This window comes from Bemisia tabaci, chromosome 2 (assembly GCF_918797505.1).
Source record: "Bemisia tabaci chromosome 2, PGI_BMITA_v3".
Taxonomy (NCBI): domain Eukaryota; kingdom Metazoa; phylum Arthropoda; class Insecta; order Hemiptera; family Aleyrodidae; genus Bemisia; species Bemisia tabaci.
This window is the reverse complement of record NC_092794.1, coordinates 29,718,919-29,745,909: the sequence shown is the minus strand read 5'-3', so window position 1 is coordinate 29,745,909 and position 26,991 is coordinate 29,718,919. Positions and strand designations below refer to the sequence as shown.

At 39.1% G+C, this 26,991-nt stretch overlaps 1 protein-coding gene across 4 annotated transcripts in view; it reads left to right on the top strand.

Annotated features, from left to right (window-relative positions):
• LOC109038525 (very long chain fatty acid elongase AAEL008004) overlaps positions 1 to 26,991 on the top strand; it is a 324,320-nt gene that overhangs the window by 28,961 nt on the left and 268,368 nt on the right. For all 4 annotated transcript variants that reach the window (XM_072297087.1, XM_072297083.1, XM_072297086.1 and 1 more), the window contains exon 2: positions 22,296 to 22,410. The gene's annotated coding sequence lies outside the window, so the exon portion shown is untranslated. The remainder of the gene's footprint in view (positions 1 to 22,295; positions 22,411 to 26,991) is intronic.

Here is a 26,991-nt window from a genome sequence, read left to right as displayed (position 1 = left end):
TAAAAAGTTAAAAAGAGTAAAAGTTAAAAAGCGTTAAAAAGTTAAAAAGAAACAAAATCACTTAAAGAAATCGTTAATTTTTAACTGCTTGTGGCGATTTATCATTCCGGAAATGAGCAAAGATTCCAGATTTTGAATACTGGCTATTGCGCTGTCGGCTCCTTCGCACTGACAAAAGAATTTTCGCAAATTGTCCCCAGCTAACTGGGCATCTGCTGTGGAAATCAGTTTTTGGTCGGGGGTGGCCAGATCCTCTTCACCATCATCTTCGGTGTCACTTACTCCCATATGGGCCTCGACAAGATCCTCAATTGCCGCTTAAGTCAAATTTTTGCGATTTTCACGCTGATTTCGAGCTAAGCGGAGAAACGAATAACTCGAATTGCCGCTTAAGTCGAATTTTTCATTGGTCCCCAGACAATTCGACTGATCGAACTTTTACTGTATATCTATTTTGCAAGTACGAGGAGTATTCGTAAAGTAAGTTAATATTTGTCATATCTTCTAAACTAATGAAGATAATTTAAATCTGTAAAGAGTTTGTGAATTGTCATACTTTCAGCATTTTAAAAAGCTTCAGTTTTTTAAAGGACCCCGCACGGTTCTTATGGAAAATTGCCCTCGGTCAAATGCGTTGAAACTTCAGTATGTTGTGCAGCTTATCATCATGAAAGAAGTTCCAAGAGGCCAAACAAGATCCCATGTGCTTTTTTCGAGATATTCGCCGTTATATGTGCGTAAACGGAGGTTTCGCGCGCTCCCGCCGGAAGCCATACCATTGTGCGGCGCCGCTCGTGCCCTTCCCTCCCAGTCACTCTCCGCTGCCCCGCCGCCCATACCTTGGCTCCTCTATCGCTCCAACTACGACGCTCACGAGGCTGCGCCCATCATTACCGGACCGCGCCCGCACGCCGTCTTCTTACGCGGCCTCTTCTTCGGCCATGTCGCCTCTTTTTCTCATCGATCCTTTCTCTAAGTCTTCAAAAACGTTTAAGAAGTTCATTTTTACTAAACATCATAATGCTAATAACACAAATAATACAAAAAGAGAGGAAAAACAAATGATAATCCATGCGAAAGTACGTAGGAGAGTTGGAATTCCTAAGAGACGTTAAATGAAACAAACTTTTTTTTATTTTCTTTCCTCTTCCTTTCTTTCTTTTTTTCTTCATTTTTCTCATGTGGAAGCAGTGACAGTAACTTCTGTTGGAAGATGATGTTGATGTTTTTTCTTTTTTTTTTCTTTCTTTCAACAATGACGTGGCGGAGGTTGAAGGTAATTGGTCGGCTGACGATGCCCAAGTAGGAATTAAGTTTGCTTCAGTCTTGACTTAGCTGAACCGCACCAATGGACGAGGAGAGAGGGATCATTAATAACTGAACTTTAGGAAGAGAGATGTCCATTTAGGCGTAAATGGTCACATCTTAAGTCGCTCCAACCTGCAGCACCACCTTATCAGCCATCTCATTATCTGCTGATCGTATCCTCTAATCAGATCGTACATCCAAGACAAACTCCATAGAGATGATGAAAAAGAGTTGCAGGTCGACCGTAGCATTCACGCGCGTACGCGGCTTTTTGTGAGTACGAGTTTTCTCCAGGTTCCATAAAAAAGACATTAAAGATGCGGCTGGAAGACCATTGCAAGAAAATCCCTAAGTAACTTTCGAAGGTCGAGGGTTCTGATCGCCGATCGTAAACTCGTACTCGCAAAAAAGCCGCGTACGCGCGTGAATGTTACGGTCGACCTGCAACTCTTTTTCATCATCTCTATGGAGTTTGTCTTGGATGTACGATCTGATTAGAGGATACGATCAGCAGATAATAAGATGGCTGATAAGGTGGTGCTGCAGGTTGGAGCGACTTAAGATGTGACCATTTACGCCTAAATGGACATCTCTCTTCCTAGAGTTCAGTTATTAATGATCCCTCTCTCCTCGTCCATTGGTGCGGTTCAGCTAAGTCAAGACTAAAGCAAACTTAATTCCTACTTGGGCATCGTCAGCCGACCAATTACCTTCAACCTCCGCCACGTCATTATTGAAAGAAAGAAAATAAAAAGAAAAAACATCAACATCATCTTCCAACAGAAGTTACTGTCACTGCTTCCACATGAGAAAAATGAAGAAAAAAAGAAAGAAAGGAAGAGGAAAGAAAATAAAAAAAAGTTTGTTTCATTTAACGTCTCTTAGGCATTCCAACTCTCCTACGTACTTTCGCATGGATTATCATTTGTTTTTCCTCTCTTTTTGTATTATTTGTGTTGTTAGCATTATCATGTACGTTTTTGAAGACTTAGAGAAAGGATCGATGAGAAAAAGAGGCGACATGGCCGAAGAAGAGGCCGCGTAAGAAGACGGCGTGCGGGCGCGGTCCGGTAATGATGGGCGCAGCCTCGTGAGCGTCGTAGTTGGAGCGATAGAGGAGCCAAGGTATGGGCGGCGGGGCAGCGGAGAGTGACTGGGAGGGAAGGGCGGGAGCGCGCGAAACCTCCGTTTACGCACATATAACGGCGAATATCTCGAAAACCGCACATGGGATCTTGTTTGGCCTCTTGGAACTTCTTTCATGATGACATGCTGCACAACATACTGAAGTTTCAACGCATTTGACCGAAGGCAATTTTCCATAAGAACCGTGCGGGGTCCTTTGGTCCTTCAAGTGCCGAGTGACATCAGTTTTCCCACACCCGTCTCTCACCACCGCGCACATTGGTTCCAGAGCCCGATCTAGGCGGCATTAATTAGAATATCACCCTTTATTAGCGTGCAACATACGCTTATATGTGTTTTTTGAGTCGCTGATCACGAAGTTAAAATCGATTCGACCCTATCGTTAACCATTATATGGTGAATATGCGTAAAATAACAAATTCGCACTCAACACGGGATTAAAAATTTGACAACGTGGCTCTGTGCTTGAACTATGATAATCTTGACAAATTTAATAATTAATCATCAAGAGCGATCTATACTAGTTTACTAATATTTAGACCCTGGTTGTTATTATTGTTGAAGAGGGAGGGGGGGGGGAGGGTGTTGTGACATTGAATAACTTCACGAAGCATCCAGTTAGCACGATCTGTTTTTGGAATCTACTTCTGGTTGCAGTTTCAGAAATGGCAGTATGAAAATTCAATAAAAAGGTGTCGCCCGTATCAAACCATTTCGACCAGTGAGCAGGAAAAAATTCACTAAACTGCAATGCCTGTTGATTTTTTAATTCCAGAGCAACCTTAAATTTAAAATGTTGTAATATATTTTTTTCGCTTCAAATGGCAAAAGATATTTGTCTCTGAACCATGCCTAGGATTACTTAGTACTAACTAGAATGGCCACTTGAGACCCGGCAAAGTACCTACTTGTTTTGGGCTGTTTTAGTAGGTAGTAGTAGATCATTTTTAACACGAAAAATTTTGATCTCCTCAGAGATTTGCAGGCCCATGGAAATGATATTTTTGGGTAATTCTTTGGAAAACCGATTAAATATCCTTCCCTTTGGATGAATATCATAAGAGAAATAGTTTTTTGACATTGCCTGAGAGGTCGAACGATATCACCCACCAGTCACGCGAGCCACATCCAGTAAGTACTCATGAGGGCTGAGCAGACAACTTTAAAAGGCTGTATTTCACAAATAGGCAAAAACCGGCAAAAGATATTTGTCTCTGTACCATGCCTAGGATTACTTAGTACTAACTAGAATGGCCACTTGAGACCCGGCAAAGTACCTACTTGTTTTGGGCCGTTTTAGTAGGTAGTAGTAGATCATTTTTAACACGAAAAATTTTGATCTCCTCAGAGATTTGCAGGCCCATGGAAATGATATTTTTGGGTAATTCTTTGGAAAACCGATTAAATATCCTTCCCTTTGGATGAATATCATAAGAGAAATAGTTTTTTGACATTGCCTGAGAGGTCGAACGATATCACCCACCAGTCACGCGAGCCACATCCAGTAAGTACTCATGAGGGCTGAGCAGACAACTTTAAAAGGCTGTATTTCACAAATAGGCAAAAACCGGCAAAAGATATTTGTCTCTGTACCATGCCTAGGATTACTTAGTACTAACTAGAATGGCCACTTGAGACCCGGCAAAGTACCTACTTGTTTTGGGCCGTTTTAGTAGGTAGTAGTAGATCATTTTTAACACGAAAAATTTTGATCTCCTCAGAGATTTGCAGGCCCATGGAAATGATATTTTTGGGTAATTCTTTGGAAAACCGATTAAATATACTTCCCTTTGGATGAATATCATAAGAGAAATAGTTTTTTGACATTGCCTGAGAGGTCGAACGATGTCACCCACCCGTCACGCGAGCCACATCCAGTACTCATGAGGGATGAGCAGGCAACTTTAAAAGGCTGTATTTCACAAATAGGCAAAAATCGGCAAAAGATATTTGTCTCTACATCATGATTAGGATTAGTACTAACTAGAAATGGCCGCTTAAGACCCGGCAAAGGCCGGCAAAGTAGTTGTTTTTGGCCGTTTTAGTAGTATTAGATCATTTTTAACACGAAAAATTTTGATCTCCTCAGAGTTTTGCACGCCCATGGAAATGATATTTTTGGGTAATTCTTTGGAAAATCGATTGAATAAACTTCCCTCTGAATGAATATCATGGAAAGAAGTAGTTTTTTGAAATTGCCTGAGAGGTCGAACGATATCACCCACCCGTAACGTCCCACATACAGTACTCATGAGGGCTGAGCGGGCGACCTTTAAAAGGCTGTATTTCACAAATAAGCAAAAACTGGCAAAAGATATTTATATCTACATCATGCCTAGGATTAGTACTAACTAGAAATGGCCGCTTGAGACCCGGCAAGGGCCGGCAAAGTAGTTGTTTTCAGTCATTTATATGGAAAATTACGCGAAAGTAACGTAAAATAGCGTTATGTCTAATGGTTCTAGAGCCATAGACTTAATCTAAAGTTATGATTTAAACATCGTAAACCTTCAAATTCACTTGAATATTAGGATTCTACCTTCAAAACCTTGTTTCTTTGCCCAAAATGGCGACAAACCTCTATTAGGAACATCACTCGAATGAGATAAATGAGGAAATGGATACAGCCGCAGAGAGCACGGCCTGCGCGCTCACCTTTAGGAGCTTATCATTTCCTTATCACTCATCCAATCATCATGATATTTGGCCGAAATACCCTGCAGAGTATGTAGTGTCGACCAGTTGTGCTATTTTTCAATTTTTCCAAAAGTCATTTTTTCGAATTAATGCCACCTAGATCGGGCTCTGGAACCAATGTGCCGCGTGTCCAAAATTGACGCGCGCTGGGGAAGTCACAGAACGGTAGCATACGGCTTTATCCTGCAAATTGCCAAAATGGAATTTTTTGTTTAAAATTTAAAAATTCCATGTTTGTGAAGATCTGGCTTTACTTTTCCACGTAATCCCTATCTCGTTGGACACATTTTACATACCATGACAAGGGATTTTTTATTCCATCAGCGTAAAACTGGCGATTCCGTTTTTGCAACCACGTTTGTACAGCTTCTTTCACCTCATCGTCGTTCACGGAAATTTTTTTGCCAAAACTCTTCTCTAGTTCAGGTAATAAGTGATAAATCACGTGGGGTGAGATCCTGAGAATAAGGAGGACGTGGGGAAGGTCTCATTTTACGGAGGTCAACAACTGATTGGCCACATGAGCTGTATGGGGCCTATAGCATTACTATGAAGCAGCATCACTTGACAAGACAAAAGACCAAGGTATTTTCTTTTGAATGCTGATTTGTGAGTCTTTAATGACATCACATTTTCTGTTTGCATCAATATTTGTGCTTCTTTCTAAGAAACAAATGAGTAACACTCATCGAGCACCCCTAAAGACGCGCGCCAATTTTGGACACGCGATGGTGAGAGACGGGTGTGGGAAAACTGATGTCACTCGGCACTCAAAAGACCAAATTTAAAAAAAACTGGAGCTTTTTAGAAAACTGAAAGTATGACAATTCACAAACTATTTACAGATTTAAGTTATTTTTATTAGTTTAGAAGATATGACAAATATTAACTTACTTTACGAATACCCCTCGTATATTAAGCATACTGTTGTTTGTAGGTGTGCCGATAAAGACAGAATTAAGGGGGAAAAAGTAGAATGGACTGTAACCTGAGATTGAATTCTGTGGTCTTCAAATTCCAATTTTATGTTTTCGAGATAATTTCACAGTCATGTTCTTCATCTTATCATAACGCACGCCTTATGACCCAAAGCCACCCCTCGACATTGGTCACCTTAGTGACTCTCTTGGAGCAACTGTTGAAATTATATCATCGATGGTATTCAACAGTAAACGTTTCCACGGTGGATAGTGTGGATCAGCACGGAGTCTCCTTTTCCCGAAAAACTGAAATTATCAAGCGGTCCCGGCAACCCTTAGCTTCTCGGGAGGATCGATCCGCGAGCGGGTCCTGGCGGAGTTTTAGCTTGACAGTTAATCTTTGCTTGGAAATGTTTTTGGCTGGATATCATGGAGATTTTCGCTGAAGCTCCCAGATGAATAAAAATAAAATAACGTCCAGATTTTTGAAGATCATTTCATTTTCAATATTAGAGATATTGAAACAATTTACAAACGGTGGATATAGGTTTTTGATTCGCCCTGAAAGATACGCAAAAAATATAACGTAGCTATTCAACACTCTGTAAGCAAAGCTTTAAAAATGTAGACGTTCATTATTACCGTCTTTATTCACAAACTAGCGGAAAGCCCGGGACTGAAGTCACGGATCTATATGCTTCACCGAAAATCATTAATTTAATAACGGGGATTAATCCTTAGAATGTACCGAGGCATTAGGCCGATATTGTTTCGGGGATGATACCACCATTCGACCACATGGAAGCTTGTTTTGCCTGAGTGAGCGTGCCATTTCATGACGATACCGCTATTCGACTACACGGAAGCTCCTGTTGCCTACACTGAAATTGAAGGCGAAATGAAATGACGTCAATTTAATCTTTCAAATAGCCTTTATTTTTCAGGATTTGGATAGGATTTTTTTGTGGCTTTAATGACTAAAGAGATACTGTAGTTCAAGACTCTAAAGACTTTTAGATTTTGGAAGATAAAACAATTTAAACTCGTTCTGGCACACCGTGTATATGGGGTATACACGAGAGGGGGGGGGGGGCCTCAAAAACCCGAAATTTTGCTTTAACTTGGCAGGTACGTTGCAAGGGATGGTTTTAAACACTCTGGAGGAGGGATATTCACATTCGAGGATTGCTGAACTGTTCAGCCATCCCAAAATCAGTTTTTTTGCTTTTTTTGTACGTACATATTTTAAATCAGCGGGCACGGTTTCATAAGTATAAAAAAGAAACTAAATAACGGAGCCCGTTCATCTCTAGGATTTACAATAAGAACATAAAGGCAAAAACGAAAATCAATAAACCTTAAAGATTAAAGCATTAGTACTCCTTTTATGAGCTCTCAAAGGTTCAGAACGAGCCAGGCAGTCACTCTCCGGTAACCAACTCAGGCACTCGTTACATTGAAAAACTACCAAAAACCCTCAAAAACATTTTGGATCAATGTGCCAACTCGATAGCTATTCAACCCCTCTCCCTCCCCTGTCACCCTTTTCCTGTGAGCCTTTCCAATAGGTACAGATGCATTTGACTACCTCAGGTAGCTCCGCTACTTTCAACTACCTATTTCCAGACTGATCACTGGTTAGTGGGTGCTATTGAAATTTCCGCTGAATGTGTATGTGCTTTAGCAGATGTGGTTTACTTTCCATTCATTCAGGATGTTCAAATAGTTAATAGCACCTTAATGTTATTTTATAGCCACACCTTTTTCCATTCAAAAACGAGCTGATATAAGCTACCAATAACCCTCAAAAACATTCTCGGTCAAAAAATCCGGTCGAGGAAATTGACGGGTTACATCTTATTCACCAAAAACATTCTCTTTCACCCCTCCAAGAAGGTTGATAAAACTGACTATGAAATAGGCAAAAACCTCTCTTAAATTCTCAGGGTCCACCAAGACCACATATGTCCGAAAACTTACTCTATAAGGTTTAAAAAAAAGAAACAAAAAATAATCCCTTAACAGTAAGAAAATTTAAAAAAAAAGAAATCGAAAAATCGATTTTGTGGTTCACAGGTATGTGCGTAAATCCCTCGAATGAACTTGAAATCACAAAATCGGTCGAGAATATCTAAATGATTTTTCCCCTTCAATCACGAGTTCCACAACAAGCACGACTCGCTTGAAGCTTTCCATACAAGAGCCGCACGAAACTGATTTCTTCTTTCTTACCTACTGATTGTGAGGAGAGCGGGAGTATTTACTTTTCCCTTCATTTATACAGGATGCAACACGCATGATTCTTGCGTTTGCAGAAACCCTTTCATTCAGGAGGTCGTGAGAGCCTATACCGTGTTCATTTCCAAAAAGGATTACTCCAGAATTTCACGCATTTTAATAATTTAAACGATTCATCTGTTCATCTCTTCTCTTCTTCCGTCCATTGACAGAGGTACAAAATTTTTCGGACTCACTGACGCGACTGGCTCGATGCGTAAGCAAGTGTGGATTACCTCTTAAGATAATTAAAAAAAAAAAAAAACAAAAAAAAACAAAAACAAAAAAAAAAAAACAAAAAAAAAACAAACAAACAAACAAACAAACAAACAAACAAACAGAAAATAACACCTACATCACAGCATGGGTGTGAGTTTTATTACATCGAAACTTACTTCAAATGTTTTACTAACCCCTCGTGTCAATTGGGACACATTCTGTGAAGATGAAAAAAAGGAAAAAGAAACAAAAACTTTTAGCCTACTCACCATTCAAAACATACAGTTTGTACCAAAAGTCCGTCCCACCGTTGCTAACTTTTGAACGAATTGAGCTAGGGTAATGAAACTTTGGGAATGTTCCTATCTCAAAGGGGACCATCTTTTGAGGGGGTCAAACTTTTGGGCTACCCTCAGGGGGGCGCGGGGGGCCTCCAACTTTTTAATTTCAAATGGCAACCCCTATCTTGTGATACATCATTCAAAAGAGCATAAAAAACTAAGAATTTTGGCGCAAACCGCAGATCAATATCTTAATTTTTGACCGAGTTATGATAGGTCAAAGGCCAAAGTTGACCTATTTTCAAAAAATCATAACTCCGGTTCAAATTATCGTAAAGAAAAAAATAAAACGGGAAAATGTACCAAATTGTGTCCGCTTTTAAGTACAAATTGCACAAATCACATCGCTGTAATTTTAAGGGGGGGCTCGGACCCCCAAATACTTCAAATCTAAGGTCATTCAATTTTCCCGCGAAAAAAGGCAATTTCCCGCATATTTGCCTCCACATTATCTCAGTAAGGTCAAAATTAGTTCAACATTACGTTGGCAAGTCCCCAAATTTCGGGAAAAGTTTAAAAAAAAAACGAAATTTAAGGTGATTAAATTTGACCGTTTAAATTTCGTTTTTTTTTTAACTTTTCCCGAAATTTGGGGACTTTCCAACGTAATGTTGAACTAATTTTGACCTTACTGAGATAATGTGGAGGCAAATATAGGGGAAATTGCCTTTTTTCGCGGGAAAATTGAATGACCTTTGATTTCACGTATTTGGGGGTCCGAGCCCCCCCTTAAAATTACAGCGATGTGATTTCTGCAATTTGTACTTAAAAGCGGACACAATTTGGTACATTTTCCCGTTTTATTTTTTTCTTTACGATAATTTGAACCGGAGTTATGATTTTTTGAAAATAGGTCAACTTTGACCTTTGACCTATCATAACTCGGTCAAAAATTAAGATATTGATCTGCGGTTTGCGCCAAAATTCTTAGTTTTTTATGCTCTTTTGAATGATGTATCACAAGATAGGGGTTGCCATTTGAAATTATAAAGTTGGGGGCCCCCCGCGCCCCCCCCTGAGGGGGGACCAAAATTTTGACCCCCCAAAAGATGGTCCCCTTTGAGATAGGAACATTCCCAAAGTTTCATTACCCTAGCTCAATTCGTTCAAAAGTTAGCAGGGGTGGGACGGACTTTTGGTACACCCTGTATGGTAAGCTTACAGTAAAAACAATATTCATGATTTGGATGCAGGGAGGTTAATCGGAAGAGTGACATGTACCTACGTGTATGTGGTAAAATTGGTCCACTGGTAAAACTGAAGCCGGCATTTGGGATAAAAAGGCACCGTTTCACTGAGAGCATTGATTCGGTCGCGTCAGTGAGTCCGAAAAATTTTGTACCTCTGTCAATGGACGGAAGAAGAGAAGAGATGAACAGATGAATCGTTTAAATTATTAAAATGCGTGAAATTCTGGAGTAATCCTTTTTGGAAATGAACACGGTATAGGCTCTCACTACCTCCTGAATGAAAGGGTTTCTGCAAACGCAAGAATCATGCGTGTTGCATCCTGTATAAATGAAGGGAAAAGTAAATACTCCCGCTCTCCTCACAATCAGTAGGTAAGAAAGAAGAAATCAGTTTCGTGCGGCTCTTGTATGGAAAGCTTCAAGCGAGTCGTGCTTGTTGTGGAACTCGTGATTGAAGGGGAAAAATCATTTAGATATTCTCGACCGATTTTGTGATTTCAAGTTCATTCGAGGGATTTACGCACATACCTGTGAACCACAAAATCGATTTTTCGATTTCTTTTTTTTTAAATTTTCTTACTGTTAAGGGATTATTTTTTGTTTCTTTTTTTTAAACCTTATAGAGTAAGTTTTCGGACATATGTGGTCTTGGTGGACCCTGAGAATTTAAGAGAGGTTTTTGCCTATTTCATAGTCAGTTTTATCAACCTTCTTGGAGGGGTGAAAGAGAATGTTTTTGGTAAATAAGATGTAACCCGTCAATTTCCTCGACCGGATTTTTTGACCGAAAATGTTTTTGAGGGTTATTGGTAGCTTATATCAGCTCGTTTTTGAATGGAAAAAGGTGTGGCTATAAAATAACATTAAGGTGCTATTAACTATTTGAACATCCTGAATGAATGGAAAGTAAACCACATCTGCTAAAGCACATACACATTCAGCGGAAATTTCAATAGCACCCACTAACCAGTGATCAGTCTGGAAATAGGTAGTTGAAAGTAGCGGAGCTACCTGAGGTAGTCAAATGCATCTGTACCTATCGGAAAGGCTCACAGGAAAAGGGTGACAGGGGAGGGAGAGGGGTTGAATAGCTATCGAGTTGTCACATTGCTCGAATTAGGTAACTTGAATTTTCAATTTTCCAACAAAAGTAGGCACATTGAAGCGACCGTTAGTTTCTCAGATTTTTTGTGGTTGCCCCAAGGGCTGTGTGATTGAACATTAGATACTTACTGATATTGAAGGATGAACTAACTGTAGGATACTCCAGTGAGGCTGAATATTTACAAGGGTAAAGCATGGGGTAAAGGAGAGTGAATCAAGGTTACTGAGTGGTACCTAGTACATGTATGTACTATTATAATTTCAAGATTTTATATTAAGTCCTACGTAAATCTTGAGTGATTCAGGTACCGAATATTCGACTAAATTTCAACCTTAAAGCACATTTACCTGCTTGAGAAAATTAATTGAAAAAGAGTATAACTTATTGGCATAGGCATTACACTGTAAGCTTAGGTACTCCAAGTGTTAAAATAATTTTTCTCATTTGTTTCAACTACATACATCATCCCTCTTAAGCGGACCTATATTTGTATTAATGCTAGTAGCAAGTTTTTCGATACTGAATTTCATCACTCAGCAACCTATCAGATGATAATGAAAATTCATGGGAGTGTTGCCTTATAAGTCATAGGTACTCTGTTTGGAATGATGAGTTATTCACGGAACAACCAGTGAATAAAGTACTCGAGCACAGATTTTACCAAAATTAGCCTATTTGGTATGGCATGACTTTAACTACCCAGCTATTTTCTTGACTTTTGGGATTATTATTCTTTAGAGCATCCAAACATCCCAACTTTTTTCCTACAGACTCTACACCGTACTCTAAAGAGCATTGTAAAAGAAAAATTGTTGATGATTGCAACGAAATGAGAAATATGTTGTTTTCCGATGAAAACTCAATTTCTCATTCAAAATTGGGCAACAGGCTTGATTGCAGCACCTCCGTCGCAAGTACAGTCTTAAATCACATTTACCTTGAGACTACACTCTAAGATTTGTTAATCCTCAAAATGCCTTTAAGATCCACATACTTTAGTTATTTTTCAAGAGTTCAAAATTTTTAATTCGATGCTTGACGGAAGGCCTCTCAAGGATATCAATCCCTGAAAATTGCTAAAACTGACTTACTTATCGCATGTTTTCTCAATTAATAAGTACCAAAGTATATTTCTATATTAGCTAAACACAAGATGACCTTCCTAACTTGAGGATGCCAGCAGCCTGATCGTTAAAAGTTTGTGTTTGTCGGGTGGACACAGATGACATTGGTTAAAAGGCGGAGCGTGATTGATCGACTACGTCTTATCGTTGCTTTATTGTGGCTTTGTCTGGTGGAATGGACGACATACTGTCAGAAACTTAAGAGGTGCCTGTAGCTTGTCTAGGATTCCACCCGACAGAGGCACGACAAAACAGCGACAAGACATAGGATCGATCAATCACGTCCCGCCTTTTGACCTATTTCATATATGTCTCCCCGACAAACACAAAATTTCAACAATCAGGCTGCAGGTTCCGACAATCAATACCTATTAAAATAATTTCTCACTGACCTTATTAAGTATCAGCTATTGCCAAAAAATCTCTGCGCATCTTTCTCTTGGATTAATTTCAAATAATATTGTTTCACCATAAAAGAAGGGGTATCGGTAAGGGCCGATTTTGGCCCCACTTCAAAAAATCATCGGAGCCCATATTTTAAGTACCCTGGAGTAGGTGCATTCTGGCGCAAAATGTTTTTTCGATTGTGCATCGTTTTCCTGCCAAAACAGCCGACTCAATTTTTCGGTTGAAAAATGGTTTCAATTTTATAACAAGCCCAAAAAAGCTTTTTTTCATGATTACGGGAGGTTCCTCAGTGTAATTTTTTGCGTACTTTTCAATGGAACAGGCGAAAATTGTCTAAACCCACTTTCAGTAGGTCATTCTAGACATTTTCAACGATTTTTGGGGGTTTTTTGGCAATTTTTCACCTGTAACTAGAGGACGGATAATTATACAACAAAAACAATTGCAGATTCAAAAAGAGCGTAAAAAACCTGTTAGAAATCAATGGTTAGACATTTTCTCAGCTTAAACTGTCAACACGAAAAACAGCTCTAAATTTGAGAAAACCGAAAAAACTGCATTTTCCACGATTATTAGTCTTCATTTACACCCAGCACAATTTTGCCACATCACCAAAATTCAACAGATTAAAGTTACATACCAGTACATGAAACACGCCAAAAATTACGGTGTGGAAAAATTTTGCTCATAGTTAAAAATAGACTTTTGTTGAATGGAACCATCCTTGAATGAAAGATGAAAATTCTCTAACTCTCCAGGAAGATTCGCCGATCATTCATGAGATACCTGTATCCGGGTAATTTTTTGCGTACTTTCGATTGGAATGAGTGAAAATGGGGAAAAATCATGTTAAGTGGGCCATTCATAGAATTTTCCTCGATTTTTGGAGGGTTTTGGGGTTTTTTGTGTGTGTGGTGGGGGGAGGTTTAGGGGTTTTTTGGGGGGCTGGGGGAGCATTTTTTGTTTGTATTACAACAAAAAAAATAACAAATTCAGAAAGAATGTGGAAAATTCGATAGGATTCGATACTTGACACTCTCTCTCAGCTTGGACTGTCTACACGAAAAACGGTCTCAAACTCGAGAAACTGGAAAAAACGGCTTTTTCTCCAGCTTACCAGTCATAATTTACATCAATAGCTTAACAAAATGTTTTTTCGTGTTTTTTTTTTTTTCGTAAAACCCCTTCTAATGGAGATATTTGTTTCATATTTTTCTCTATTCTAATTATTTATTCATGTATTTCTTTTATTATTAAACAAGTCAATTTATTGTGAACGATCATATACAAACCGTGTACTTTGTACTAAAATACATCGCATTACAGGTAAAAAATTAAAGTAAGGCCGTATATCTGCCTCTTGCATACACACCCGAACCACCCTCTGGCATTTCTTCAATAAAACCTAGTGTAGTTATTGACCGTTTAAAAAAGATACCGTTTTTCCTTTTGTCCTGACCAACTTTATTTGCGACATACGGTAATGCGGTATTTTTTTTAACGGCCAATAACTGCATTAAGAGGGTTTTTACGAAAAAAAACGAAAAAACCTTTTGTTAAGCTATTGATGAGCACTTTACGAAACCACAATTTTTGTCGGTTCCGACGATTAGGACAGCCACTGTGACGTCATAACTGAACACGTGCGGTATTTTTTTTTTAAAAATTGAACTCCCTGTAACTCGAGAACCACGCATCCTAGAGGATTTTGGTACGGGACTTTTCTGCTTGTTTTTAGCCATGGAACAACCCCTGGAAGTTTGTCGTCACTTAGTTGTTACACCCTGTATACTGCTTAACGTTCTAACCTGTTAAGTGACCAGGGTGTAAATTATGACAAGGGAGCTGGAGAAAAGGCCGTTTTTCCAGTTTCTCGAGTTTGAGACCGTTTCTCATGTAGACAGTCCAAGCTGAGAGAGAGTGTCAAGTATCGAACCCTATAGAATTTTTCACGCTCTTTCTGAATTTGTTATTTTTTTTGTTGTATTACGAACAAAAAATGCTCCCCAAGCCCCCCCAAAAACCCCTAACCCTCCCCCCACACATAAAAAACCCCAAAACCCCCCAAAAATCTTGAAAAGTACTATGAATGGACCACTTAACATGATTTTTCACCATTTTCACTCATTCCAATCGAAAGGACGCAAAAACTTACCCAGATACAGGTATCCCATGAATGATTGGCGAATCTTCCCGGAGAGTTAGAGTATTTTCATCTTTTATTCAAGGATGGTTCCATTCAACAAAAGCCTATTAGCGGTTCTGGTGCTAGCACCTAGAGCTGCTATTCCGGTCGGTCTCAGTAGTAGATGTTACCAATGGTACATCTACCATTGGTGAGAGCGCGCGTTGGTAGATGGGAATCGTCGCCATTTTCGGATGTGGACCTTGCCATGATTTTATTTTAATTTATTGTTTTTTCTTGTGAGCGAATGATATGTTGTGTAGTGTATTTTTGGAATCATGGTGATAGTGTCGATAATTCAAAACTGGTGTGTGTTTAATCTCGTATTGGAAAACAATGTGCTCAACGTTTATAATCTGAATCTTCAAAACGACAAGTTTTCGCGCTTTCCTGGAAAAATGCCGTGGTTGGAGACTCCTAGTCTTACTACTTCATGGACGGATTCGGCCCTAGCGGCGTTCTTGTGTATTAATGCCTAAAATGCTACGTCGGGACCTGTTCACCCGATTTTCGTGAGATTCGGTATTCGAAGGGATTTTTCAACGGGAAACTTGAATTTTTGGTCAGATTTTCAAAATTTCAAAATCCAAGATGGCGACCGTGGCCTTAAATGCTAAGTCGGCTCCTGTTCACTCGATTTTCATGAAACGCTATAATCGAAGGTATTTTTCAACGGGAAACTCTAATTTTTGGTCAGATTTTCAAAATTTCAAAATCCAAGATGGCGGCCATGGCCTAAAATGCTAAGTCAGCTCCTGTTCAAGTTATTTTATCTTAATTGGAGACTTTAACTACGACAATTTTAATTCATTAAATCAAAAGTTTCTCCAAAGTCTGTTGTCCCAATTTCCACTCACTTCAGCTTTAAACAACAGTCAATTCACAACAGATAATAACACACAAATTGATATAATTTATAGGAACATTTACAATTTTAACGCACAAACTTATACAACCTTCTACAGCTATCATCTGCCAATTTATATTCAAATAGACAAACAACTTAAGAAAGATTAAACTCAAAATTGTAAATTACATAATCAAGTTACTATTACTGTTTACTCTATCTTATCTAAGAAGTTTCAATAAGGAATTTCATGTAGAAAAACACTCCAAAAATGTAATGTTCTTTTTCCTTCAATTGCACATCTAAATGAATCCTGTACACGACAAAATTGGTATATTATCATGTAACATTAGAAGTAAAAAAAAAATTGAAACTTTTAGCATTATTTCATGTCATGACTCATTAAATACTTGTAAAATTTTTTTAAATTTATTTAATTTTTTTTGCAATTCTCTTCAATTATATAGAAAACCATAATGGTTTGAAATATGAAAATGGAAATTATTTTCAGCCTTAATCAACCACCTATCAACTATGCATTACAAAGATTTTTACAACGGGGTTGGGAAAATATACACTCAAATAAATCCAAGAGAAACAAATAACTCAAAAGACGCAACTTCCGGCCGTTATTAGTGCTATATAGAATGAGGGCTAAATTAGCTTTTTTGACTTATGGAATATCTACATGATGTGGCAACACTGGTCATATATTAAGACTTATCGATGCACAACATAGTTATTTGACAAGAAACGAAGTTGATCACTCAATTGAAAGAAGTTGGTTCCCCATCACAACGACAAGTTAAAAAAAAACTTATGTGCTGGAGAATTTTAACGATGCGGACCTTCGAAGCGCCTTCAATAATAAAAGTAGACAACAGTCGAAACATTTGCCATGCATTCTGCCTATCAAGCGCCAATACACATTTACACCGGCTGCGTAGACCTAATAAGTTACCAATCATGGGCCGACCGTTGTTGGATTGTACACCAATGACAAAATTTGTCAAGGCCCTCGTTTAGACTTATAAGAATTTACTTTTTATGCAAATAACTTCACATATTGGAAATCATTAATTTACTGTCACGTGGATATTATAATCAATCCACCTTCCTGGTTAACTACAACTACCGTAGCCAGAGCCGCTTTCCGACGCGGATGCGTTGGAACTTCCCGCTTTTTTTAACTATGAGCAAAATTTTTCCACACCGTAATTTTTGGCGTGTTTCATGTACTGGTATGTAACTTTAATCTGTTGAATTTTGGTGATGTGGCAAAATTGTGCTGGGTGTAAATGAAGACTAATAATCGTGGAAAATGCAGTTTTTTCGGTTTTCTCAAATTTAGAGCTGTTTTTCGTGTTGACAGTTTAAGCTGAGAAAATGTCTAACCATTGATTTCTAACAGGTTTTTTACGCTCTTTTTGAATCTGCAATTGTTTTTGTTGTATAATTATCCGTCCTCTAGTTACAGGTGAAAAATTGCCAAAAAACCCCCAAAAATCGTTGAAAATGTCTAGAATGACCTACTGAAAGTGGGTTTAGACAATTTTCGCCTGTTCCATTGAAAAGTACGCAAAAAATTACACTGAGGAACCTCCCGGAATCATGAAAAAAAGCTTTTTTGGGCTTGTTATAAAATTGAAACCATTTTTCAACCGAAAAATTGAGTCGGCTGTTTTGGCAGGAAAACGATGCACAATCGAAAAAACATTTTGCGCCAGAATGCACCTACTCTAGGGTACTTAAAATATGGGCTCCGATGATTTTTTGAAGTGGGGCCAAAATCGGCCCTTATCGGTACCCCTCCTTTGTCAAATCACATACTTGCCCACACAGTGCCTTAAGTTATTTTCAAAAATGCAGTAGCCAAGGAGCTTATTTGGTCGTAATACAGGCATCCTAAGGATAAAATTGTACAGAATTTACCTCTTAGTATCCTAGAGTCTTAAAGGTCCGCGGACAGACATAAACCGAAACGGCAATCTCATGATAGGAGCATCTAGTTAATAAATGGAAGTTGATATTAATGTGCGAGCTTTATATTTCTTCTTATAAATAATACCTAGTGATCTAATCACATTCAGCCTTGGACGATCAGTGGTGCAGAACTGAACTCCGAACACCTGATATTTTATGTGCACTGTTTCACCGGAGTTATTACACGCTGGGAGCTGAGCTTAGAAAGCACTCGCTTGGTCGAAATGGAATACTTTAGTAACACAACTAGCAATAACTAACAATAAGTGGGTGCAAACATAACCTTATGACTTGATGTTAACAAACTCTCAACACGTGACTGACACAGAGGTTCCCTCTGGTGAACTGGTCTTCATTTTTAACAGAGAACTGAGATAAAGTATTCATCAACAGGGTGGAGATTATCCTCTCACACAAACAGTAAGAAAGAGGGGCGGCGATTTAAACAAAGCTTTCCATTCCGATTTAGGTTGGTGTATCCTCCCTTTTACTGGGGCTGATACGATAAGCCAAGGCTCAGAAGCAAAGTGTAGATCATGAAGATATACTTCTGGCTGGATAAAAACATAATTGTGAAAGTAATGATAATGGACATGTAGGTAAGAGGATCTCAATCAATCTGCTAGGGATACCAAAATTCTGCGGGCCGATTATTGAAAGCTTAAAGCAGCCCGATAGCACATCGAATTGTGATACATTGCAAGGTTAAGATAGGACTATGTCTTATCGTATTGTATCGACATAGTTTCAATGATCAGGCGGCTGGGCCATCCAAGTAGATGGGTGATACATTTTGTTTGGCTTCTAGACAGAGGAGGAATGGATGCTCCTGTTTCACACAGGAATACATGCAGCAAAATGAAGCTCATTTTAATTTAACTGTCAAGTTAGGAAAATGGAATGAGTACATACCCTTCACGAAAGACCCTGTTAGACATTCACCGGCAGAATGGTGTTTCTAACAACTACTGACACAAGATCAAAGAGACTCGGAGAAAACCAAATTTGAGCTAATACTCATCGTCAATGATCTTTGATTTAGTGACATTAAGTTGACCTATGATTGAACTCTACTGAGAAGAAATGAAACTGCATCTCGCTTTCTCAGAAAGCTAAAGCCACAAACCAATCAACGCGTTTGATGAATTGCAGAATCCGAAACCTAACTGCATTTCTCGCCATCAACTGGTAAAGCGTTCTAATCATGCAGAAAACGTGGTCTTCATGCCATTAACAAGCTTTTGAGAAAACACAATCACTTCAGAGCGCATAGGCTGACAGCAGAATTTAAAGCGAATGAATTTTGGTCAGAGCGCAGAAGACAGTAGCATGTGGTAGGTAGAGTGCCTGTATAGCGAGAGTATGGACAGATGTGAAACTCCGAAAGTCCATCAGGCCTTCACCGATGCTTCTGCGAATAAAGTTAGGGCCCAGAAATGCAGCCAACCTATGAATTTCAATTATCCAGAACGATTTACTAATACTATTGTTACGACCGTCGTTTATTAAGCTCGTGTTTGACTCAGTTTTTGCATAAATTTACTCAATTTTGCGGAAGAACGCTCATTTATGTACATTCTTGGCCATCTTGGTTAGAATTGGAACCTGCAGACTGGCAGTGAAATTTTGTGCGTTAGAAGTTGGTTAGAAGGGTGGCTGCACTTTTGGGCCCTAAGCCCTCCATGAAGCGATCTGTCCATACTCTCGCTATACAGGTACTCTAGTGGTAGGAAGGGTTGAGGCTCACATCCAGTAACTTTTAGAACTTAACTTATACCTAATAGGGTCCACTGAAATACTGAAAAACACTTCTCTTCAAGATGTGAAGACTAGCATTCGTGACATGAAAAAAAATAACGATGTAATTGAAACCATGGCACTTTTCTCCGATCCACCGTTACGCTTTCCGCTTGTCTATAAATGCACGAAATGTTATAGAAATTTGTTGGTGCTGTTTGATATGAGAATGCAAACAGGGATGTAAATGCTGCTTCCTTTTGATTATTTGGCACAATTTCGTTATTTCATCATCGTAAATTACATTTATCGCTTGAATGAGATACAGCCAGCTAGACATAACCTAACCTCACTCATCATAGGATCGTTACTTATCGTTCAATATAAAGAAATCACTTGAACATTTTAAGAGAAACCAATGAAGTAGTGTATCATAGAGTCCCTTTATACCCAGAGTTAAGACAACTCACTTTTGGTTGGGCCAGGGTTGGGCTGAAAGTGGCCTAAAAAAAAATCCAATTCTGATTGGTTCTCGCTCATGGAGGCCGAAACGAGTGCACCAAGATGGTGGTACCTCGAATGTGAACAAGAATAATGGAAATATTACCTAATTGTGGTTTATCAAGAGTGAATCGTTATTTCCATCGGTCCAAAATGAAAATAGATTAAGAAATCATTCACAAACCAATCTCATTTTCTTTTTAATTGATCAATTTGTTGATGTTGTTGTTTTTGTGTGACAGACATCGCAGGATTCCTGATCTATATTCCTTAATATCGTTTGTTTGGGTGCACTCGTTTCGGCCTCCATGGCCAGCCAAGGCCGGCTGCCAGTCAGCTGATAATCGACTTGTCTTAACTCTGGGTATAAAGGGACTCTAGTGTATCGGACTCTAACTGAAAAGGAAATAGTAGTTAGGATCTAAAATGAATTGAACTTTTAAATTTAATCTATTCATCATTCACAACCTTATTGTAGTTGGAGGTTGGATGTTGGTGACGACGAGGGCAATTTCGTTCTCAAAACTCAGACGGACCTGAACAGAATCAACCAATGGCATTGAACCACAACTGGTTTTTTTCTACATTCAAAAATTATAACTAAAATTTTGAACGATGTAAGCCGATGCTGGATTGTCCGTGCAATAAAGCCCTATTTTATGTGGCAAAATGAAATCCTTATATCTTCAAGCAGTGCCCTCTATATATGTTCCATTACAATCTGTGGCCGTGTAAGCGAGAAATCCGTTGTCAAAGATGGTCATGACGGGCGGGTTCAGTCGTTTTAGTCGTATTTTCCGTAGATTCTCTTTTAGAACGCTAGGAATAAAAACCCGTCGATACGGTAACATGGCGATTCTTTAGGTACCCACTTTTATGGGTTTAAGGTTTACCGTTATCGCGGAGTTTGAGTAACTTTCTCAGGACCCTGGGTTCTTGAAATTCAAATTGCCCGCCAAAGTAAAAAGTAAAATTTTCTTCGTTTTGGGTCATTAAGTGCTTAAAACTTTTCGAAAACTCAATGGCTCTTAATGAAACTATTCCACTTCGTAGTCCTAATTGAGATGCGTCCGTAGACACCAAGATCGTAGGAATCCGTGCCGTCGTTTGGGCTGCAGTCGAATGGGAACCGAATCTACTTTCAGATCAAGGGAGGTACGTGTGTCTAAGAGTGTCGGTCACCAGTTTGCTATCGGGACTTTAACAGGACGTCATTTTTCTCGACCGAGGGTGGCTACCCCCACTTTTGATCGAGTAGGGGGTCGAAACGATCGCAAAGGCGGTATAATACGTATACGCGCCAAAAAACGAAGATATGACGACGAAGTCATGCAAACATCATTTGGAACAGCAATGTTATAGGGGACGTTCATGTTTTTGAAACGTCGTAATTCACGTGATAATTATTTTAAATAGATTGTCACGAGAATGGCACCCCCTAGTCCAAACACGAAGAACCATCAGACCGTATTTCATTTTGATCCTGTAAGTACGCAGTTTTACTTCTGCAGAAGGTCAAACGTTAGAAAGCCACTGAAAACGGAAGCCGAAGTTTTTGAAACGTTCTCTAGAGGATTAATTAAAGAACATCACTCACCAAGACTGCATTCTCTTTAAACTTAAGTACTGAATCATCACAACAAATTTCATTCGATCAGCTGCGATGTTTTTCTTCCGTTAGTGTGCAAACATTGAAAGTCACGTAAACCTTATTAATTACTCATGCTTCTATATCGTCGTATTGCACTCGGTATCGTATTCTAAAACGCTAGACATCTAAGAGGCACTTCTCTGACCCTTGCAAAATTATCATGCCAAAGTTCAGCATGATCTGTCGAGTAGTTTTCTGCCTCAGGTAGGGGAACATATAAATGTCATAGAAAACGGTAAAATGATTCTTTGTTTTATAATCTTATAAACGTCTTATCTCCGTTGATAACAAGTTTTGAAACATCATACACCAAAAGACATGGCCCTTGAATCTTGAAGAATCATCATGCCTTTCAGCATGATCCTTCCGGTTGTTTTTTTTTTTGCCACAGGTGAGCAAAAGTTAAAAAGTAGCGAACATTGGCATTTCCCAATATTTTTTGTACAGTAAAAGCGTCGACCGACGTTTGTCGACTTATCATCACGCGTGTGTGCGGTTGCTGCTAAGGTACTTGAAGGCGTGCACCTTATCTTCGTCTTGGTTCTGTTGTGGTTCTTTTCCTCATATTTTCAGCTTGGCGTGGAGGTCTGCCGCTCTCCGTGATGTGTTCCATTTGTCCGATGTATTCTAATTATCCGAAACTGCTTTTGTTCCAGAAACTCACCATGGACAAAGAAACAAAAACAGTATTGTTGAGCTGATATTGTCCTAATGACAACTGCCAAAGATTCAGATAACAATAGTCGATAGTTTATCATTGTTAATCAAAAGGTAAGGCTGAATTTAATCCTCTCTTCAAAAATCCCATACACGACCAGCGCCGAAAAAGTCTGCGATTTGGGATTAGGCATATTATTAATCACTAGTAGTGCTTCGCATGTAGAAACCTATAGGGACTGAATGACAGAAAAAATCTCCAGGAAATCTAAGCAAAGCTAAATTCCATTTAAGTATATACGGCTCCTTCCTCCCTCTTCCCTTCAGAATGGACAGGGAATGATCTGATTTTGAAAGTTTTCTAACTACGTTTTATACGTTACGCCAAGAAACTACACTTTCAAAATTAGGGCAACGTTCTAACTTTCCAAAAGGAGCCAATCAGTCTTCTAGACGATGAAGAGATCTCTTCGGGTTGATTCCCGCAGACTACGACGACTTGAAATAACTAGAAATGAAAAGTTCACAGATGCTTTGATGCTTGATTTTTGTAGGTTACCTGAAAATAATAAGATCCCTCCAAATAGCATCCTTTTACGTTCAATAGGTATTGACAATAGACATGTAAGGGTTCCTTTCCGTTAAGCCCCTCGCGGGTGGGAGATATCACTGGCAGGGAATAGTCGATGTGAAGCGGACGCTTCGCTTTGCGGCGCAGGTTTGTCGTTTTTGTTAGCCGATCGCGCGGCGCGGGCGACACCGACATGAAGCGGGCGCATCGCTTTGCGGCGCGGGTTCGTCGTTCTCGTTGAGCGTCCAGCCCACCTTCAAACTAGGGGCTTCAAAGAGGGTCATTGATAGAACTGTGGATTGTTGCCTTTCAAAGATCGTCGGTCCAACGATTTTTGAAGGTGACCGATGTGTTCGGGATACATCACAAATCAGATCTTGAAATTCTCAAGGAATCCCGTGTAGAAATGGCTGAGAAATATAAAAATTGATGCCAGTTTGAGAGCCCCAGTTTGAAAGTGGGCTGGACGCTTTGAAATTTTCAAGGAATTCCTTGCAGGAAAATGGCTGAGAAATAGAAGAATGAGCCAGTTATTGGCTTAGTTGACTCGGTAGACACTCTACCTCTAGAATCTGAAGAATTTTTGCTTTTGACTGTTCAATGAATTTGAACTCGTTCCGGTAAACCGTGCTGGGAGAATGTTACAAACAAATTCGACGAAATCGCACGATGTAACCACTTTGGAGGGGAAAAGGGGGCATTTTAAAAGTGGCGCGGTAAATTTAGTTATTTTTCTCGTGAAGTACTCTAAAAACTGTGCTACTCCAGGAAATTTCAAAGCCGTAGCAATAATTTAAAGGTAGAAACAAGCGGGAAAGCTCTAATACGTGGGTATTAGAGAAGCGCTCAGCGGTGAGCGCAATTTTAATGAGTCCCAGATTTAATTTACTACCTATTAACTGAGTATGTTAAAATTTGCAATAATTAAAACATCTAAAATTGTGCTTCCTCCCCCCCCCCCGAAAAAAAAATCCAAGATCCACAAGAAAAATAATGATCCATTACCTAAGTACCGAAATATTAATACATAAAAAATCCTCGATTTCTCATAAAAACAGAGAAAACTATTACGGCTCCAAAAAAATAACTTTTCTAGATCATTTGAAGAAAATGTATCAAAGATGAACGTATCACTTAACGAGGCCAAATTAATTGTTTTAATGATGCCCTAATTGGACACGTAAAAAATATTATAGGTAAATAAATGAACGAAATATAAATATTAATAGGTAAATGATGAGACAATAAACGAAATCAATCAACTGCAACTGATTGTGAGTACTGAAGGTAACTTTTCGCGAATCGAAGGCACCATGTGTCCGCTAGGTTGCAGCACACTACGCTAAAACCTTCTAATGACTCATGATCAGACACAACCTTTCCTATGTTTATTGTTTATGCTCTATGATACTCTGTCTTCGTGATAACAGGATTTCATACAATACAATAATCTAATACGTAATTACGTAAATAGAGAAAGAGAATTCTTACAATACCAGAATTATAACCAGGGTAAACGGAAATTACATTCATTTTTTCCTCCTCATATTATGTTGAGCCTTAGTGAAAAATCTTTCCCACTTTCCTTCCGCAGTTTTCCTTCTGACAGCAAATTGTTAATCATATTCTCCTGAAATCCTTGCTTTCATTTAGTAGATTCGGAATTTCTCATAAATTTTAGGAATCCAAATGCGTTTACAGAAATTTCTGGCCAACCAAAGGCAGAAGTTGCCTCTACGCCTTAATTTATAAAGGTAACTTACGTTCTGTGTAATTAATAAACCATGCTGGCCCAAATATCTGAAACCCTCTACTGTGATAACATTCGAATCAGTCACTGTTACAGGGACAGTAATATCTTCAATGTAATCTGTAGGGATATTGTAGGTATAGGTATATCGTAACAAGTCAACAGTGAAACTAGCAGACCATGTATCTCGTTTGCGGTGCTTAAAAATCTCCGCTCCCATTTTATTCTTTTGACAGAGAACAAATCATTTTTCCTCCCTGGTTTTCACAGAGTTTTCTTTGCACAGAGAAGAAAAATTGCAGAAGTTTTTATAAATTGATGTTGGTTGGTTTTCCGTGTAAAGAAGAAAGTATGAAAGGAAGTCTACAACGTCGCAAACCGAGATACGGGGTCTGGTAATTCCACCGTCCAACTGTATTTTACAGAAATTACATTGTGAGTATGGAGCTGATCACTAGAATTACTATGCATAGATATGTACCTAGGATAAGGGTGGTTGCAACAGTATTTGTCATGAATGGTCCATGACACCTGCAGAAAAGATCGGTGGTTCCTGAGTGATGATAAGCAGGACTCGTAGGTTTCGTTGAAACGCATGATTCTCATATGTATCTATAGAGGTATAGATTTTTGGCCTGCTGAGGAGTTGAGTAAATTAGGAGCCATTGCTCATAAGCTGATAAAGTTAGGAGGAAACACGATGAAACTGTAGAACTTTTGATACTTTGAGAATGTAAACAAAGACTCAACCTCAAAAATCTTTCACAATAATATTGTGTACTCAATTTCCAAAAACTCTATGGTTCATGAATTTTTTAATCAAAGGTAAGTAAAAGTTCTCCAACTGGATGAGAGATGGCCGTAGTGATCATTCGACGAAATTCTCTCTGAGCCATTTTACCTATTCATGGAATCAAGTAAATGTAGGTCCCCGTTTATTAGACGATGCGACGCATGAAAAAATGCCAGGCGAAAGCAGTATCTTTTGTTATTGTAAGTCATAAAATCAGGTTGTAGGTAAGAAAACTTCCTCACACATGGAGGTGATGTAACTTTCAACCTCATCTCCTACATAGTCTGGTGGAACACTTATTATCGTCTTACGGTAAGTAATGGAGAAACCTTGTTTTATCGTCTCAAAGCGAGTCCTTAAGGAAGGTTATTTACCTTCTTTACTGAAAGGTAGACAACAGGCCAGTTGAAATTTTGCTCTCATTGAGCGTTCAAATGCCTGTGTTAGGTCTGCGGAGATAACACATAAGGTGTCTTGCAATGAATCTGACGGAACCAAATTCACCAGAGAGTGAATGAGTAAATGAGTCATGAAACCTAGAATTTTTAGTACAAATAAGAGGCTAACACATACCTTTGTTATGGAGCAATGTGAGAGGTAGAATGTAGCGGTTTCAGAGTAGAGTGTTATAAGGAAGATTTATGAAACTGCCGGTGCCGCAAAAAATCTTAGACTTTGAAAGTACACAATTTTCTGCTACTTCTGATATCTCAGATTTTTTGACACCTAGTTAAACTCAATAATTAGAAGTTGTGAACTGATAGGGATGTGATGACGACATCGCCTTGAGAATAACAGATATTCTATGATCAAGGATACACTCGAGCGGTCCTTTTCATTTGCAGCGATGAGGTGGTGACAATTACGAAGGTACAAATCCCTGCGCTTGAGCTGCGCAAAATGCTCCAGTCGTTTATCTATGCTATCTATATAAATAAAATCGTTGGGGGTTTCACTGTAACGCTTATTTCTGGAGTTCTACCGGACCGATTTCGACGATGCTTGACTCTGGTTAAAGCCCTTGACGTCCCGATGTCCGCAAAATTTTCAGACTTCCAAATTTGTCAGCCTCTTTCGCTTGAGACGCTTTTAAAGCCAAATCCACCCCCCTCCGACCTTAAGTTTCCGAGAGTTGCGGTATGTTTCCGTTGTAACGCCTAATTTGAGAGATCTACCGGGGCGATTTTTACGATTTTTGGGTCGACCGAAAGCTTGGGGCTCCTAGCTTCTAGATGCTCGCAAAATTGTCAGACTTCCAAATTTTTCAGACTCTTCTTCCTGAGACGCTCTTAAAGCCAAATCCACCCCCCTCCGGCCTTAAGTTCCCGGGAATTGGTTATGTTCCTGTTGTAACGCCTATTTTGAGAGATCTACCGGGGCGATTTTTACGATTTTTGGGTCGATTGAAAGCTTCTAGCTCCTAGATGCTCGCAAAACTATGAGAATTTCCAATTTTTCAGCCATATCTGTGTAAACCGCTGAGAGATGCAAATAGACCCCTCTCCATATTACTACTACACAGCCTTCACCCAACGCCGAAGGTCAAACTCGGACTCTGTCTCAGCACTGCTCTGTCTGAAT